Source organism: Apis mellifera, linkage group LG6 (assembly GCF_003254395.2).
Source record: "Apis mellifera strain DH4 linkage group LG6, Amel_HAv3.1, whole genome shotgun sequence".
Lineage (NCBI taxonomy): Eukaryota > Metazoa > Arthropoda > Insecta > Hymenoptera > Apidae > Apis > Apis mellifera.
This window is the reverse complement of record NC_037643.1, coordinates 453,151-468,696: the sequence shown is the minus strand read 5'-3', so window position 1 is coordinate 468,696 and position 15,546 is coordinate 453,151. Positions and strand designations below refer to the sequence as shown.

Below are 15,546 nucleotides of genomic sequence, written 5' to 3'. Positions count from 1 at the left end.
TTTCTCGAATAGCTTGTTAGAGAACAGAACCCATTATTCTTTAATACACAATTCGCCATGAGGACAAGAAAGTGCAATGCTCCGTTAAACGTCTTAACCGGTTACCTCGGAAAAACGTAGGAATAATAGGTGCTCAAGATACCGCACGATTACTGCTTGCTGTCACACCCTCATATTCTTTCGATTACTAGAAATATTATAATACCTTTTATTTTTGCTTTTTGCTTCCAATTGGATATGCTTTCTATTTTATATTTCTATTTTATATTTGTTGTATATTCATTCTTTTAATTAAAAAAATTAAATAATTTTTTTTAACTATATAGAAATTTTTATTATGTTTGTTTGTAAACGAATTAAATCAATATAATGGTATCTTGTTCTTTGAACATGAAAGTAGTAAACTTTTAATTAGAAAAATTAAAAAATTTAAATTTTTAATTATATTATATATGTTTTTTTTTTTTTTTATTTTTTGATATATATTTAAAAGTTAAATTTCAAAATGTATATTTATATATAACTTTATTTCATGTTTTCATAATACAGGAAACTATAAGTTTTTTAACAAAAATTTGATTCATCTATTGAATAAAATTTAAATTAAAATAATCTTTAAAGTATTATGAATTAAATAATAAGAGAAAACACGTTATATATTATACATCAAAATAAAAAAATCCTCATTATTAAAAATCTAATCAACATAATTATAAGAAGTAAAAATATATTTATAAAAATTTATCATGATTATAAAAAATTATGATATATTAAATCTTAATAATTTTTAAGATTGAATTTTTAAAATTAAATTTAAAAGCAAACATAATCTAATTATAGGAAAAAACAAGTAAAATGTAAAATGAGTTCTTTTTGGATTCTTAGATATTTTAAATTTTAGATTTTTAGATAAGTGCTAATATTTTGTATTATTATCTCGATATTAAATTTTATTTAATAAAATATTCTGCTATAAAAATTCATGAAAAATTCATGAAACTTATAATAAATAATATCCTTATAATAAATAAAAAGAACAGTAATTACATAAAATATTATACTAGAATTTAATGAAACGAAATCGTTAAACTATCAATAAAATAAGATTTGGCACGAATAGATTCTTCTATAAATATTATTTATCTCCATAATTGAGCAGAAGAGATCTCGAAATTGCCTGTAGTGCGACATAGTGACGCCTACTACCAGATTTTTTGGCATTAGAAAACGTCGCATCAGACGCAACATAATATTGATAAGTTCGTGATCCACATGGCATCTCTGAGTTGATCGAAAGGCGGCACGCGCACGCGCGCGTTTTGATCCATGCAACTGGAGACCTGTAACAGAATCATAAACATGAGTGCAACGAGGCCAGAGAGTCCATGTGGGTGCGCCTTTCACATATGGTAAGGACGTTTGCCGAGTCTCATAGTATTTTGATACAACGAGAACCGCCGTGGCAAAGAAAATGAAGCTGGATTGGCAGGGGATTTAGGAGAGTGCAAAGGAGAACGCGAAGTTGAACGAGGAGAAAAGAAAGCCATCAGATTGGCATCGTAGAACGACCGGACGGCGAGACGAACACAGAGAACAGAAGGGAGAGAGTGATTCTAGTCGATAGTGGTAGCATTAGTAGTAGTAGTAGTAGTAGTAGTAGTTGTACCATGATTCTAGTAGTGGTAGCACCAGTAACTAGCAGTTGTAGTGGTAAGGTAGTAGGGTGTACCTTACTCCGGTGAGCGGAGGCCACTGTCAGTTCTCCCGAGACCATAGGCTCGAACCATCGCGAGATCTCCCTCTGACGATCATCATTCTAGAAAGATTCGCGGCAACGACCCTGTTACCTTGGATATTGTCAAAACGACGATTCCAGAGGCGATTTTACGAAATTCATATTGAAGAGGATCTCTTTTCCTGTGGAGATTAAGTTTATCAAGAACATATTTGCCGACCAACCCCCATCGAAATCTATTTCTTGCTATTTCTCTCTCTCTCTTTCTCTCTCTCTCATTCTTTTTTTACGTCACCCCACTTCTTTCGTTCAATCCTCTCCAATAGATCTTTTTTTGTAGGAAGGATCACCTGTGGTGTTTCGAAATCTTTGCGAGATCGAATTGTTTATGAGATCGATACTTCATGCGGAGGCGTTTCGCATGACGTGTGCTCGATATCAGTGTGGTGTTCTGACCTTGTTGATTCATAATCATACAAACAAATCTTTTATATACGTTAACCATTTGTCATTTGGAGATTATTTGAACGATCGGAGCGGATATTTTGAGAAAGGATCGAAATAAAAGCCACGTGGAAGTACACAGTGTATTTTTGAAGTAGTATTTAATACAAGTAAACAGGAAGTGACCACACTGAAGTTATTTGTGGCTTATAGTGAAAAATAAAAGTGGAAAGATCATTAGCATTTGGCTGTTGATTAAGAATACATCTGGAAAACAAGGTAGGCTCAAGATTTTTTTTTATTTTCATTTATATTATATATTTTATTTTTAGTGAAGTTTCTATCAATGATTTATAAAGATTTTACTTTCTCTTCATTTTATCGAATGATAAATTATTTGAAAGCGAAAGTTAACGGCAATTTAAAAACCTTATATGAGATTCTTAATATTTATTGCTTGTTTATAAGCTTTTAATGATTAAAACTTCGTATGAAATTTTTAATTACGTTAATATTTATTATTTTATATAAATTACATTTAATTCAAAACATGAACGAAGATCGATATAAACAAATATTATTACATTCATTTTTCTTATAAGCTACTGTTTTCTTATTACGTAATAATTCATTTACGATCGAAAGCGAAAGTCGATATTAAAAATAAACCTTGGTATTAGGTTCTCAATATGAAATTCTATCTTTGTCCTCGTTGAGCATAAGAAGTCTCGATAAAAATATTTAAAAATATTTTCAGTATTTTGATATATTTGAAAAATTTTGAATTTAAAAAATTCTGCACGTACCTTTTCGTATTTCATAAAATAAATATATTTCATAAATAAAATAAATGGAAATTAATTATGAATACTGATATCAAACATTCAATTGTCATTATAATATCTTATTTTATGAAATAATATCTAAATCTTTGTTAATATTGTTTCTAACTTAAATACTATTTTGTTTGAAAAACTAGAAAAATTTTTCAAACGATTTTTAAATCCATTTAAATAAAAATTATTAATTAATTATTTAATGACGCTAAATTTTTCAAAATATAAAGTACTTATATTTTAAAAAGTATTTTATATTTCGATTAAGTAAAACAAATCACATTGATAAATTCATTTATAGATTTTCTAAAGAATAATTTACTTTATACAATTATTAATTCTAAAGAATTCTCTTATACTATAACCATTTATTTGAAAGGGAAAGTTAGCCAAAGCCTCTTTCTTGTGGTGCGAGAACATTCAACATTCAACACGTCGATTAAAAGGAAATACATGGCAAACGAGAGAAGCCAGCTTCATTCTATAGACATTTACATTAAAATTTCACATATACATATAAAATGTGTGATAATTGATGATACAAATGTAAAGTATGCAAATGGTTATTCTATATATAAAAATAAATAAAAAAAAAAAAATTTTTTATCAAATGTAAGAAAAATTAATTTGCGATTAGATTATATGAATGACTTTATTATATGTGAAAAATAAATAAAAAAATAAATAAAATAAAATATTTTCATTTCAGTCTTCAAAAAATCCAATCTTCGAAAAAATTTAAAAATTCGTTGAATACACAAATATTTAAATTATTACTATTATTATTAGTAATATTTAATTATCTCTTCAATTTCGATTTTTTTAAGAACAAATACTTAAATAACAAAATTTTATTTTATATCTTTTATTTCTCTTTTTATAAATTCTATATTTGATAAATTTTCAAATTCGTTTTTTTCGTAAACCAAGTTTTAAATGTTATTTTTTCTTTTCAAGATATTTTTATGAATAGAATTTCCGTTTATCTTCTATTTCGTTGTATCATTATTATCAAATATATATATATATATATATATATATTTATACATAATATCGATAATTTTTCATATGTGAGCGATTCTGTTTGCTAACTGTAACCAGACAGATGTTAATATCCGCGAACTCTATACTGTGAAATGACGAAGTAACATCTGACATTAAAGACTGACTCTCTCTTTTTACCGCTTGTGAATGTTCGTGCAATGATCGCATGTGATGTAGTGGATATGTGGGTGCATCTAATACAAAATGGCGATTTATCAGTCAATTTCTTATCGGATTAGAAACATTTAATATATGTTTATACCGCATATACCTTTCCTGGATACAGGTATAACGTTCTTAATCTTCCTTTTCATTCAACATGCTGCTCTTTACCATATGCCATTCTTAATAGCAAATACAAATAACAGATTCTTTTTGCTGCCATACTGGCCAATATAGCGATATTGTATACCTTATGATAAAGTTTATTCTGATAACGAGGCAATAATTTTTATGCTATGATGATATTATGATATTATGATCTTTGGATTGATAGTAACGCTATTACGGATAATGAATTCAAGTTATCTAGTATAAAATTTACTAAAGAAGAAAATTGTAAAAAAATAGTTATTTATATATAAAAATGATATAAAATTATTTTTTTCAATCATATTATTTTCTTTTCATCTATTTTAATTTGTAATTTTAAAAACATTTATGTATTACACGAAATAGATATATTTCTAAAAAAGAACGTAAAATGATATTTATATTTATCATTTATCCTAATACAATACATATATATTATTCCACATTTATGATTTTATTTATATTTTATTTTATTATATTTTATTTATATATTATACTTATATTTATATATTTATATTATACTTATATTCTAGTTTCTATATTCTAGTTATATATTTATATTTGTATTTCATTGAATTCTTTTTTTAGTTGTAATGAATAATCTAATAAGCTAATTTTTTAATTATATAAAACTATTTATTTTCATATTGTCATATAAAATTACAAATATATTTATAAAAGAAAGATTTTAATTCACAATTTACTGTTATTTTATAATTTTCAAATTATATAAAAATTATCATTGAAATATGTATATATTGTTTTTCAATTCTTTTTTCTGTTCATAGCATTTATTTAAAATCATTTTTCAATGAAAAATTTAAAGAAGTTGTTAAGTTGTATTTAAAGTTTATAAAATTTGTAAAAGAATTTTATTAAATATTTTATTCAATCTTCAAATTTTATATTGAAAATTATATAAATGGATTGAAGATTTATACAATATACAAATGTTTTTCAATAAAAAAATGGTAATTAATCAATATAAATCATTTTTCTGTCATCATTTCATGATAATATAATTGTAATTAACGAATTATTGCAATGTTAAATATTTATCTTTAATATATAATAAGCAACATGATGATATGTTTATAATGTGATTATCACGACTTTTATTATTCTATATATAACATATGCATCTTTGTGAATAATTTATGCTATAATATAAATATTTATAACTTATTTCAATCTTAATGTCATCTATTTAGACATCTCTTTTTTTGGTTATTTTATATATCGAAATTACATATTACTTAATTAACTTCATAGTTAGTTTATCTAAATAACTTTAACTAGTTACTTTATCTAATTATGAATTTGATAGTGTGTTATTTTATCAATAATGAAATTATGAAATTATGATAAATCATCATTTTAACTTCTTTAATATTTCATATAAAATATATTTTCTTATATCACATATAAAAATATCTACATATTTTTATGTTATATAAATTGAATTGAAGAACTTATATATTATGTTAAAAGATTATTTATAAATACAATCGAGAACCTATCTAAGTACGTCCTTGTATTTATTTTCAATATTTTGCAACTACAGAATATTTATAACAATAAAAAAATTGAAAAAGTCTGCTTATAAAATTAGAACTGATATTTTCATTTCAATTTTTGATGAATTTTTTAAATTTCGATTTGTTTCCGATTTGCATCAAAACCATCAACCAAATGATTTTATTTATTAATTTACATTTTATTAATAAATTTTATTAATAAAATTTATTTTTATTAATATTTTATTAATAAAATTTTTTTTATTTGATATAAGAAAGAGATATTTATATTTTTATTGCAGAAAACAGTTAAAAAATTATAAATGTTACTAATTTCTTATTGATTTATATGCATTATATCACAAATTTAACGTAGAATAATTGTTTTTTAAGTATATTATACATATAATAATATTTAATATATTTTAGTATTTAAAAACTATTTTAATTTAAAAATTATTAAAAATTATTAGAAATAAATCTGCTTCTTTATGTATTGTAAGATTTTAAATTTTAATATTCTTCTATTGAATACTGTAGCAAATCGAACTGAAAAAATTTCATTTTTAACAATTTCTATTTTACAATTATTCAAAATAACTTTATTCAAAATAAAATCTTTCGAATTTTTTCAATCTCTGGATTCACGAAATTATTATTGTCAAATAATTTCTCTATTTTATATGATGAAGAAAAGATTTAATTAAGGGCTTTCTTTAATTCGTTCTGTATAGATTTAAGTTATTTTTTTTATGATCTAACTATATTTTCGCAAACATGTTTACATATAGCAAATGAATGACAAAAATTTATGGGACTGATCTTCGCGATAATGCTGCATTATAATAATATGTTCATCGCATAGTTTGGTGAACGAATGGTGAACCTAGTTTCAGGACCGAGGACCAAGGAAAATTCAGTCTCCTTTAATCATATTTCCTCAATTTCTTTTATATCGTGATTAGGACACCGATCCACATTCCATCGATCGTTATCGATGCTACACTCGTTTGCGATGATTCAATTGATTTATATTCAAGATCGAGTTGCTTCATTTTTAATTCGATTATTTTTGTGATTAGAATATTGTATTTATGAGTTATATGAAATATGATACGATTATACTCGATCACCGTTTTTAAATAATAAATAATCGAAATACATTTTGGCATAATGAAGTTTTTAATAGTTATCTATAATTCAGAATATTTATATTTATAAATTACTAAAACAATTATTCAATTTTATAAATGAAAACTTTTTAATTTTGACATTATTTAAAGACACATAATTGATATAACTTTTATAAACTGATTTTATAAACTAGTAAGTAGTATATTTTGCAATATATTTCAAAATAATTATTTAAATAACATGAGATAAAATATAATAATAATATATATAATACAATAATAAAAATTAAAAATATTGTCAGGAAAATTAAAATATTTAAATGTTTTTTATTTATCTATAAATAATGTTAAATTATTTATTATTATATGTTTCAAAATAATAAATGATATATTTTTCAAAGAATTCAAAAATTTAACGTATTATAATTTTTCTAATCGAAAATTTCGATAAAAAAATCTCTTTTTTCAATGAAAAATTTCTTGGATCAGTAAACTTAGCGATTTGTTATGGATACGTCTTTGTGATTGTGATGTCAATCGTTTGAAGCACGAGTGATTTAGCAAGTACTAGAACAAGTGTTAGGACAAAAAGCAGCAACTACTATTGACATTGTATCATATTCCTTTTGTGAATCACTTTTTCGCTAATTGCGATTTAAGGAAATGTATAATTATATATATTGTATATACTATAATTCTCACAAGCAATTCAGAAATTAAGCACATAAAATGAATTCGAAATGAAAAATTTTAATTTAGAAGATTAAATAAGAAAAAATATGAAAGTGTATAAATGAATGATTTTTATATCATAAATTATTTTTAAATATCATAAATTATAGCATGGAACAATATTAAATTTTTATATAAAAAAAAATATTAAAGGAAAAATAATGAATTTAAAAATTAAGAAATATATAATATTCAAAATACAATAAAAAATATAAAAATTTATATATTAATAATAATGTGTACTTTTTAAAAATTTTATATCAAGATATAATAAAAAAAATATCTTATCAAAATTGAATTCAATATTCAACTCACAAGAAAAATAATGCATTAATTCTTAAAACTTAAAATATTAAAATATAAATATTTAATTTTTATTATTAAAATGTAATATAATTATTAAAATGTTTCAAAAAATTTTTAACAATAATAAATTCATTAGATTATTTTTAAATTATTTTAATTTTATATATTTTAATTTTATATAATATAAAAAATACTTCTACTAACATATTTTCAAACGTAATTGAAAAAATATTATATTACCTACGCATTATGAAATGCATGTAAAATAGTGCAAAATGATCACTTGAGCAGAGGTGTTCAATTATTCTTTAATATATAGCATTCAATTTTACTCGACGCATGTCATCAATTTCACCAAGTGAAGAAAGGGCGCTATTGTTCCATCATGGCAAAAGTAAAAGTGGCTAGATCTTGCTCATAAGTTTAAAAATATATTATCCATCTTTAATGAATTTTCTATTATTCTTATTTTATATAAATTGAATGGTATAAAAAATGCTTTCGATTTATTAACAATTCACCAATATAAAACGTTGTTTTATATTATTATAAATATATGATACTAAAAGTATAATTATTGATTTGATTTATAAAAATAATTTTTTAATTTTTAGATTATAATATACAATAGAAAAAGAGTTGTCAAATAAATTTATATATAATTTTCTAATTTTAATTTATTAAGATGAAATTTAAATTGTATTGTATTATTAATATTATTAATTATTTTATAGTAATAATTATTATTATTAATTTTAATTGTGTATTAATCAAGGGAAACGTTAACTTGTTATTTAATTTTCTAATATATGTATTATTAATTAATTAGATATGTATTATAATATATTTATTATATTTATATTGTATTTATTATATTTATATTGAAAGAATCAAAAGAAATCTAAATAAAATTGTAATTATTAGTAATTATTAGTTTTTAATTTCATATAACACTTAATAAAGATAAAAATACTTTAGGAAAAAGATCATAGAGATATCAGATCATAAATCAATTTGTTCATCATCAATCATTTATTCAGATTTGTTCAAAAAACACAATACAAAACCTATATATTCACGCAAAAAATATCAATATTTTTTCCTATTATATAGAAATATTATAATGCATAATCTAATCGATTAAATTTTAACCAAAGAAATCCATCAAAGTTGTCGATAAAAATTAGTTGATTCGTAAAAGCTGCCAGGATAAAATTGCGAAGCTTTTTACAAACTCGTTTCCACACAGATGACTCATTATTAAGCATACTGAAATTAATCTTTCATTTCGATAAAAGAGTGGTTCCACAATGGCGTGAGGATCGCGATCTCTGAAAATTGTCGCATCATAAAGCGATTGTGGTTTCCAGGAAATAGTGAATTCCATGGAGCAACGCGAACCTGTTCCCCTCGAAAACGACCTTCCTACACCGAACAATGGGTGTAGGCACGGACATGGGTGATCGACAAAAGATACCAATGGCAGATCTGACCTTATACGATCCGCCATGGTGATGTGGTTTGATTGGTTTTCAGAACACGGAACAGGGACAGGATCTTAAATAATATATTTAAATTATTTTCGATCTATTTTAAGAAATTCGTATTGTTAGATATTGCGATATTTTCTTTTAAATATCATTCGGTTATTGATAAATTTAGAAAAGTTATAGAATTTTTAAAAATTAGTATTGAAGAAATTAAAAATTAAAACATAGTATTGATACTTTCAACTTCGTTTTTTCGAGTTTATTAATTTTTTGGCATTAAATTGATATAGTATAATATAAATAAATTATATGTATATATAATAAAAAAATGATTAATTTATGAATTGATAATTAAATTTATAAATAATTTTGTTGAAATGATATATTTTGTATATGTTTCTGTAATTGCAAAAAATTATTCCTAAAAAGTTCTTCGCAAATAATAAAATAATATGCAAAATTTGTTTCATTTTTACAATTATTATTAACAAATTGATATACAAAAATATATTATATAATTGATACAAGTATATAATATAATTCATTAATTTTATTTAACTTTTTACTTTTTAGAGATATTATTATTATTTGTTTATTTATAAATTTATATACATTTTCTTATCATTCGTTACAGAACATTAATGAAACAGAATAAATTAAAAGTTCAATTACAATAAATAATGTAAATGTAATAAATTGCAATAAATTATTATATAATTAATATATATAATTAGTATTAGACGATTTAATTTATAACTTCTCAATCTATATACTTCAATAAATAATCTATTTAATGAATATAATAACTTATTATTTTCTGAATAAATAAAAAATGAATGAAATAATTATCAATATATGAAACAAAATCTTCATCATTTACGATAAAATTTTATTTATACGATGAGATAACTATAATAAGGACCTAATAGTTAGTAGTTAACTTCTAACTATTAGGTCCTTCCGGTGAAAGAAGTAAAGGACCAGGAAGAGAATTAAAAGTGTACACATACTCGTAACTGGCGCGCACGTTTGTAACAAAGAGGTGCCAGAGATAGATATTCCCGGGAGGGAAGATAATAATCTTTGCAAGGTGGGCTGCAGTGTAGACTAAGAGAAGACTGCCGTCGCGAGAATCGCCGCTAATAGCCGCTTAAACGTAAAAGTAGTAAAGGCGTACAAGTGACCCTCATGTTGGCTGGGAGAGGAACCCAAGTTGCTATCCTAGCTCGAACAACCGTCGAGTCCAAGTCGTAAAAATTCCTGAAGAACGCGGCGATATGGAGGGAAGACAGCAGCAGCGGCGGATGTTCCAGTTCGTTCCTTGCTATAGCATACTAACGCCGCTTTTCTGCCCAGCTCACTCGCGTTTCCTTTTTTCGCGGCTCTTTTTCTGACGTTCGACAGAATCGCCGACTAGCTTAACGATATGTCGACGCTCTTTCTCTGCCCCTTAGCAGCTAAAGTAAACGTACGTAACGCGATGTAACGAACGTAATTACGCGTGCCAGTCTCTGGTAGAATAGTAACTTGTTAATTCTTTCCCACTCTAGAACGACGAAAAGAGGATTCAAGTGCAAAGAAGAAAAAAACAAAGTAAAACGATGCCTCGTTTTCAAAACTTTGCCATCAGATTGTAAAATTGATCTAATACGATACTGAATTACGAATTGCAAGTATCATCGAATTGATGATGTTTATAATATAATGTGCAAATATAATTATCACAGTACAGAAATATATAAATATATAATGTTATTAAATATATAAATATATAAATCTTTTGATATTTGTTAAATATATTAAAAGATTTATGATATTAAAAATCCCAAGAAAGTAGTAATTTTCATGATATAAATATTTATTTGTAATATTGATTATTCGAATTTAAAAAAACAAAACAAAATTTCATAAATTATAAAAATGAAAATCAACACATTATTCATTACAATAAAAAATATTTCAATAAATTTAATTTTATTTTGTGTCACTATTCTGAAATATTTTTTTTATTTACTGTATGTTAATAGAATATTTATTCAGTTAACAAAATAAATCAAATTAATTTAACATTTAAGATAAAGGGAGAGGTTTGTCATTTTGCCTAATAAAAATATTATTTAATACAAAAAATGAATAATTGAATTAACAAATTAATTAGTAATTCAATATCAATATTATTTTAAATTTATAAGAGATTTCCATTAAAAAATAGCTACATAAATAAGACATTCTTTTGAATAATAAAATAAAAATTACTAATAATGTATTAATTAGAGAGAAATATCTTCTTTTAAAACTTATTGAAAAAGCATTAATATTAAAATTTATCACTAGATTTTTCAAATCTTATATAAAAATTTAAAAGCGAAGATCGAATGATCAATTTGGCGCTATCATATCAGTAATAATAGGCGGACTGAGAGAAGCAATATTAGATAGAAATAGTTAATACTAATTGCAAAATTTTTATTGCATCTTTATTGTATCAAATGAAATCTATCATTTACATGGATTATACTTGAAAGTAGAGATATGATGTAAACTTTTTGATATATTATTTTTTCTGATTTAATGAAAAAAAAAATAATAAAATAAAATAAAAAAAAAATAAATAAAATAGAATGAATTTTTTTATTCTTTATATGTGTGTGTGTGTGTGTGTGTGTGTAAATATAAATGGTAGTTTGCATTACTTGATGAAGAGTATGTATGATTATATATAAATACATAAAACCATGTGAAAGGAATTGAAAAGAAATATTTATTAACAAGATGAAGCAATTATCTAATAAATGAATCCTTTAAAAAATTTCTAATAAATGTTCTAATATAAAATATCGTTGAGTTATAAATATATGTAATACGTAATATACATATGTTCTTTTTACAATTTTTTTTTATATGTATAATTCTCAGTTTTGTTTTTTTATATCTCTTTCATTCTTCATATCATTCTTCCATTAATATCATTTAATATTAATATACTAAATTAATAATTAATATACTAAAGTAGAAACATTATTCGATATATCATATATGATATTAAATTGTTCCATTTCATTGAAAAAATAAAACAACATAATCAATATATTAAACAATGTGCAATTTATTACTGAAGATTCCATTTAATATTAATTTTGTGAAAATAATGAATGCATAAAGTGCTTAGAACTGGAATTTGCAAATTTTTCTTATAGAAAAATAATATTAAATATGAAATAACTATATATCAAGCATATTTATTACAAGAAATATGTGTTAATATAAATCAAAAAAATTTATTGTTTGGATTATTTAATAGATAAAATTAATCCAACATAATTTTAATGAACATTAATTTAATCAAAATAAGAAGTTTATAAAATATTTTTTTTCTACAGTATATTAGTCTAATTGATTTATATTTTTATATATTTTAAAATTTACATTATTATTGGTATTAGTTTTACCTATTGTATTCTGTGAAAAGATTATTTGGAGTCTATTATACTTTATGAATTTGTTAATGAGTTATTAATAAAAAAACATTGGTCAATCATAGAGCATGTGCTGAATGTTATATTAATTTATTTATTGTTTATCCTGATAAAATTTGATATAATTTTTTATTAGTTTTTTCGTATTTTTGATATTTCATAAAAATATTCACGTATACAGACATTTAATAATAAAATCGGATAAAGGTATATTAACAAGTATATAAGAAATTACAGTGTATATATAATATTTTAGCAATTTTTCAAGAGAACTGTATATTAATTCATAATATTTTCTACTATTCAAAGTTTATTATATCACTTATAATTCTTTTAGTAGATAATTTTTTTTTAATACATAATTTTAGTGAGTGCATATTTTTAATTGTCGTTAATAAAATATTTTACAAAAAAAAAAAAAGAAAATAATGAATCAAAAATCAAATTAAAAGAATCATTTCAATTTTTTGTCATTTCAATTTCCTTAATTTAATTGTTTTTATTTATTTTTATTAGCTTTCAAAAAAATTACGAGATATTCTATTGTACTCGTTATATCAGTTAGAATGTTATAAATGTTCGCTAAAATTAATTACTAGACTACACGCTAATCATAAATAATATAATAACAAAGTTTGAACTAATAAATAGAGAAGATTATTTAATTACATGATCCAAAAATTGCAATTTTTTATATAAATAAAGAAAATATTTTGTGTTCATAATTATATGCAGATTAAAATAAAAACATTTCCTTATTTAAGATTATATACAAATAAATAAGATATTGTTTCCTTGATATAACTCAATTTTTTTATTCGAAGATATTGCTCGATGCAATTTCCAATTTTTAAAATTTCGTGCAAATATAAGAGAAAATTAAATGTAAATATAACAGAAAATTTTAAACATGATCAGGATATGATGATAATAATCTCCCGACTTGTACCGTTTCTCACCGCTTGGTGACAATATCGTCGTAAATTCGTGGCAAATCGAATTCAGATTTATTCTTGCCAGAGAGGCATGTTTATGCGCGAGCGAAAGACTTCAGCATACAGGTGTCTACTTTCAAATCGGGAGAGCCGCTATTTCGTTTGAATGTCAATTCGTTTTGCTATACGCGGCACCCTTCAAGGAGAACGAGTGGATTTTTTTATTATACCTTTTATTTTAATTCCGTCGATAAACTTGTCTGTTTTTTTCTTTTTTATTCGTTACCCTGAACCGTTTCCATATGAGAAAGACTGATGAAAGGTGTTAATCGATGGTCGAGTACAAAACGAAAGAAATCGAAAGACATCAGAGTCACTTTTTCACAGTGATTGATTTTTTTGAGACGATGGACACACTATTTCACATGATGATTTATAAATAAAATTAAATAAATCTCTAATTAAATAAATCTGCTTTTTGCTTGTCTCGATTGTATTATTAATACTTGTTGATTGTTGAATATAATTGACACATCATTTTGCATTAATCATGGTCTAAGAAGTTAATGAAGAAGAAAATGTGATTGATGATGAATGTGGTCAATTGAAAGAATTGGATTAAACGATAAACATGATAAGTTGCAGTTATCGAAATATTATCATTTTTATTGATATTGATTGTATCATTGAATACGAAAGAATGTTGAATTATTAAGATGTTGATCGTATCTTTTGACTTTTATAAGATTATAAGATAATAAGAAGGATAAGAATTATATCATATTATATAAATATGTTTTTTTAAATATACATACTTTTATAAAGTAATAAAAAATTCTAAATTTCTGATTTTTAATAATTAAAATTAGCTTAGATTAATTAAATTAAGATTAAAATTAGATTAATCGAATTAAGATTAATCGAAAACCGATGTAAGTGTTCTAATTAGTTAGTAATCTTAATTCGAATCTTATGTATCTTTAAAATTAAAATTAAATTTTTTATGAATTATTGAAACATTTTTAATTATAATTATTTTAAAAAATCAAACACTTAAAAAAAAGATGACAAAATCTATCAAAAACATTTAAAGTTTTATTTAAATAATTTTACTTACTTAAATTTAAAAATTATTCATTTCTTTTGTAAGATGTAATAAGAACATTGTTTGTGCATATATATAAATTTTCCATTGCGATTTCAAATTGTGAAGATCAATTCGATACCAATAATGAAGATAATATATATATATATATATGTATATATATGATAATAATATAATAATAATATATATATGATCAATCGCATGCATATGCAAGTTATATATTATATATATATATATAATTGCTTTGGCAATACGAAATATTATATTCGTTTTATTCAATGATGACTAGTAAAGTTAACCTATTTTCGATTTTTAAGAATCACTTCCATTAATGGCATAGAAATGTTTCTTTTTATATTACTTTTATACTTTTCTCATTTATAAGATGTGAAAAATTTATAATAGCAATCAACATATATTTTATAATCAATACTTTCGATATAAAACCGATTTTTATCATTCACAAATATTCAATATGGAA

General features: G+C 23.0%; 1 protein-coding gene across 2 annotated transcripts in view; it reads left to right on the top strand.

Moving 5' to 3' along the window:
* The first annotated feature begins 1,752 nt into the window (after window positions 1-1,752).
* Window positions 1,753-15,546, top strand: part of LOC100578680 — a 372,214-nt gene continuing 358,420 nt past the window's right edge. Inside the window, exons 1-2 of one of the 2 annotated variants that reach the window (XM_026441505.1) lie at window positions 1,754-1,919; window positions 2,076-2,458. The gene's annotated coding sequence lies outside the window, so the exon portion shown is untranslated. Of the gene's footprint in view, window positions 2,459-15,546 lie in introns of both variants that reach the window. The other variant, XM_026441504.1, reaches the window with a different exon arrangement.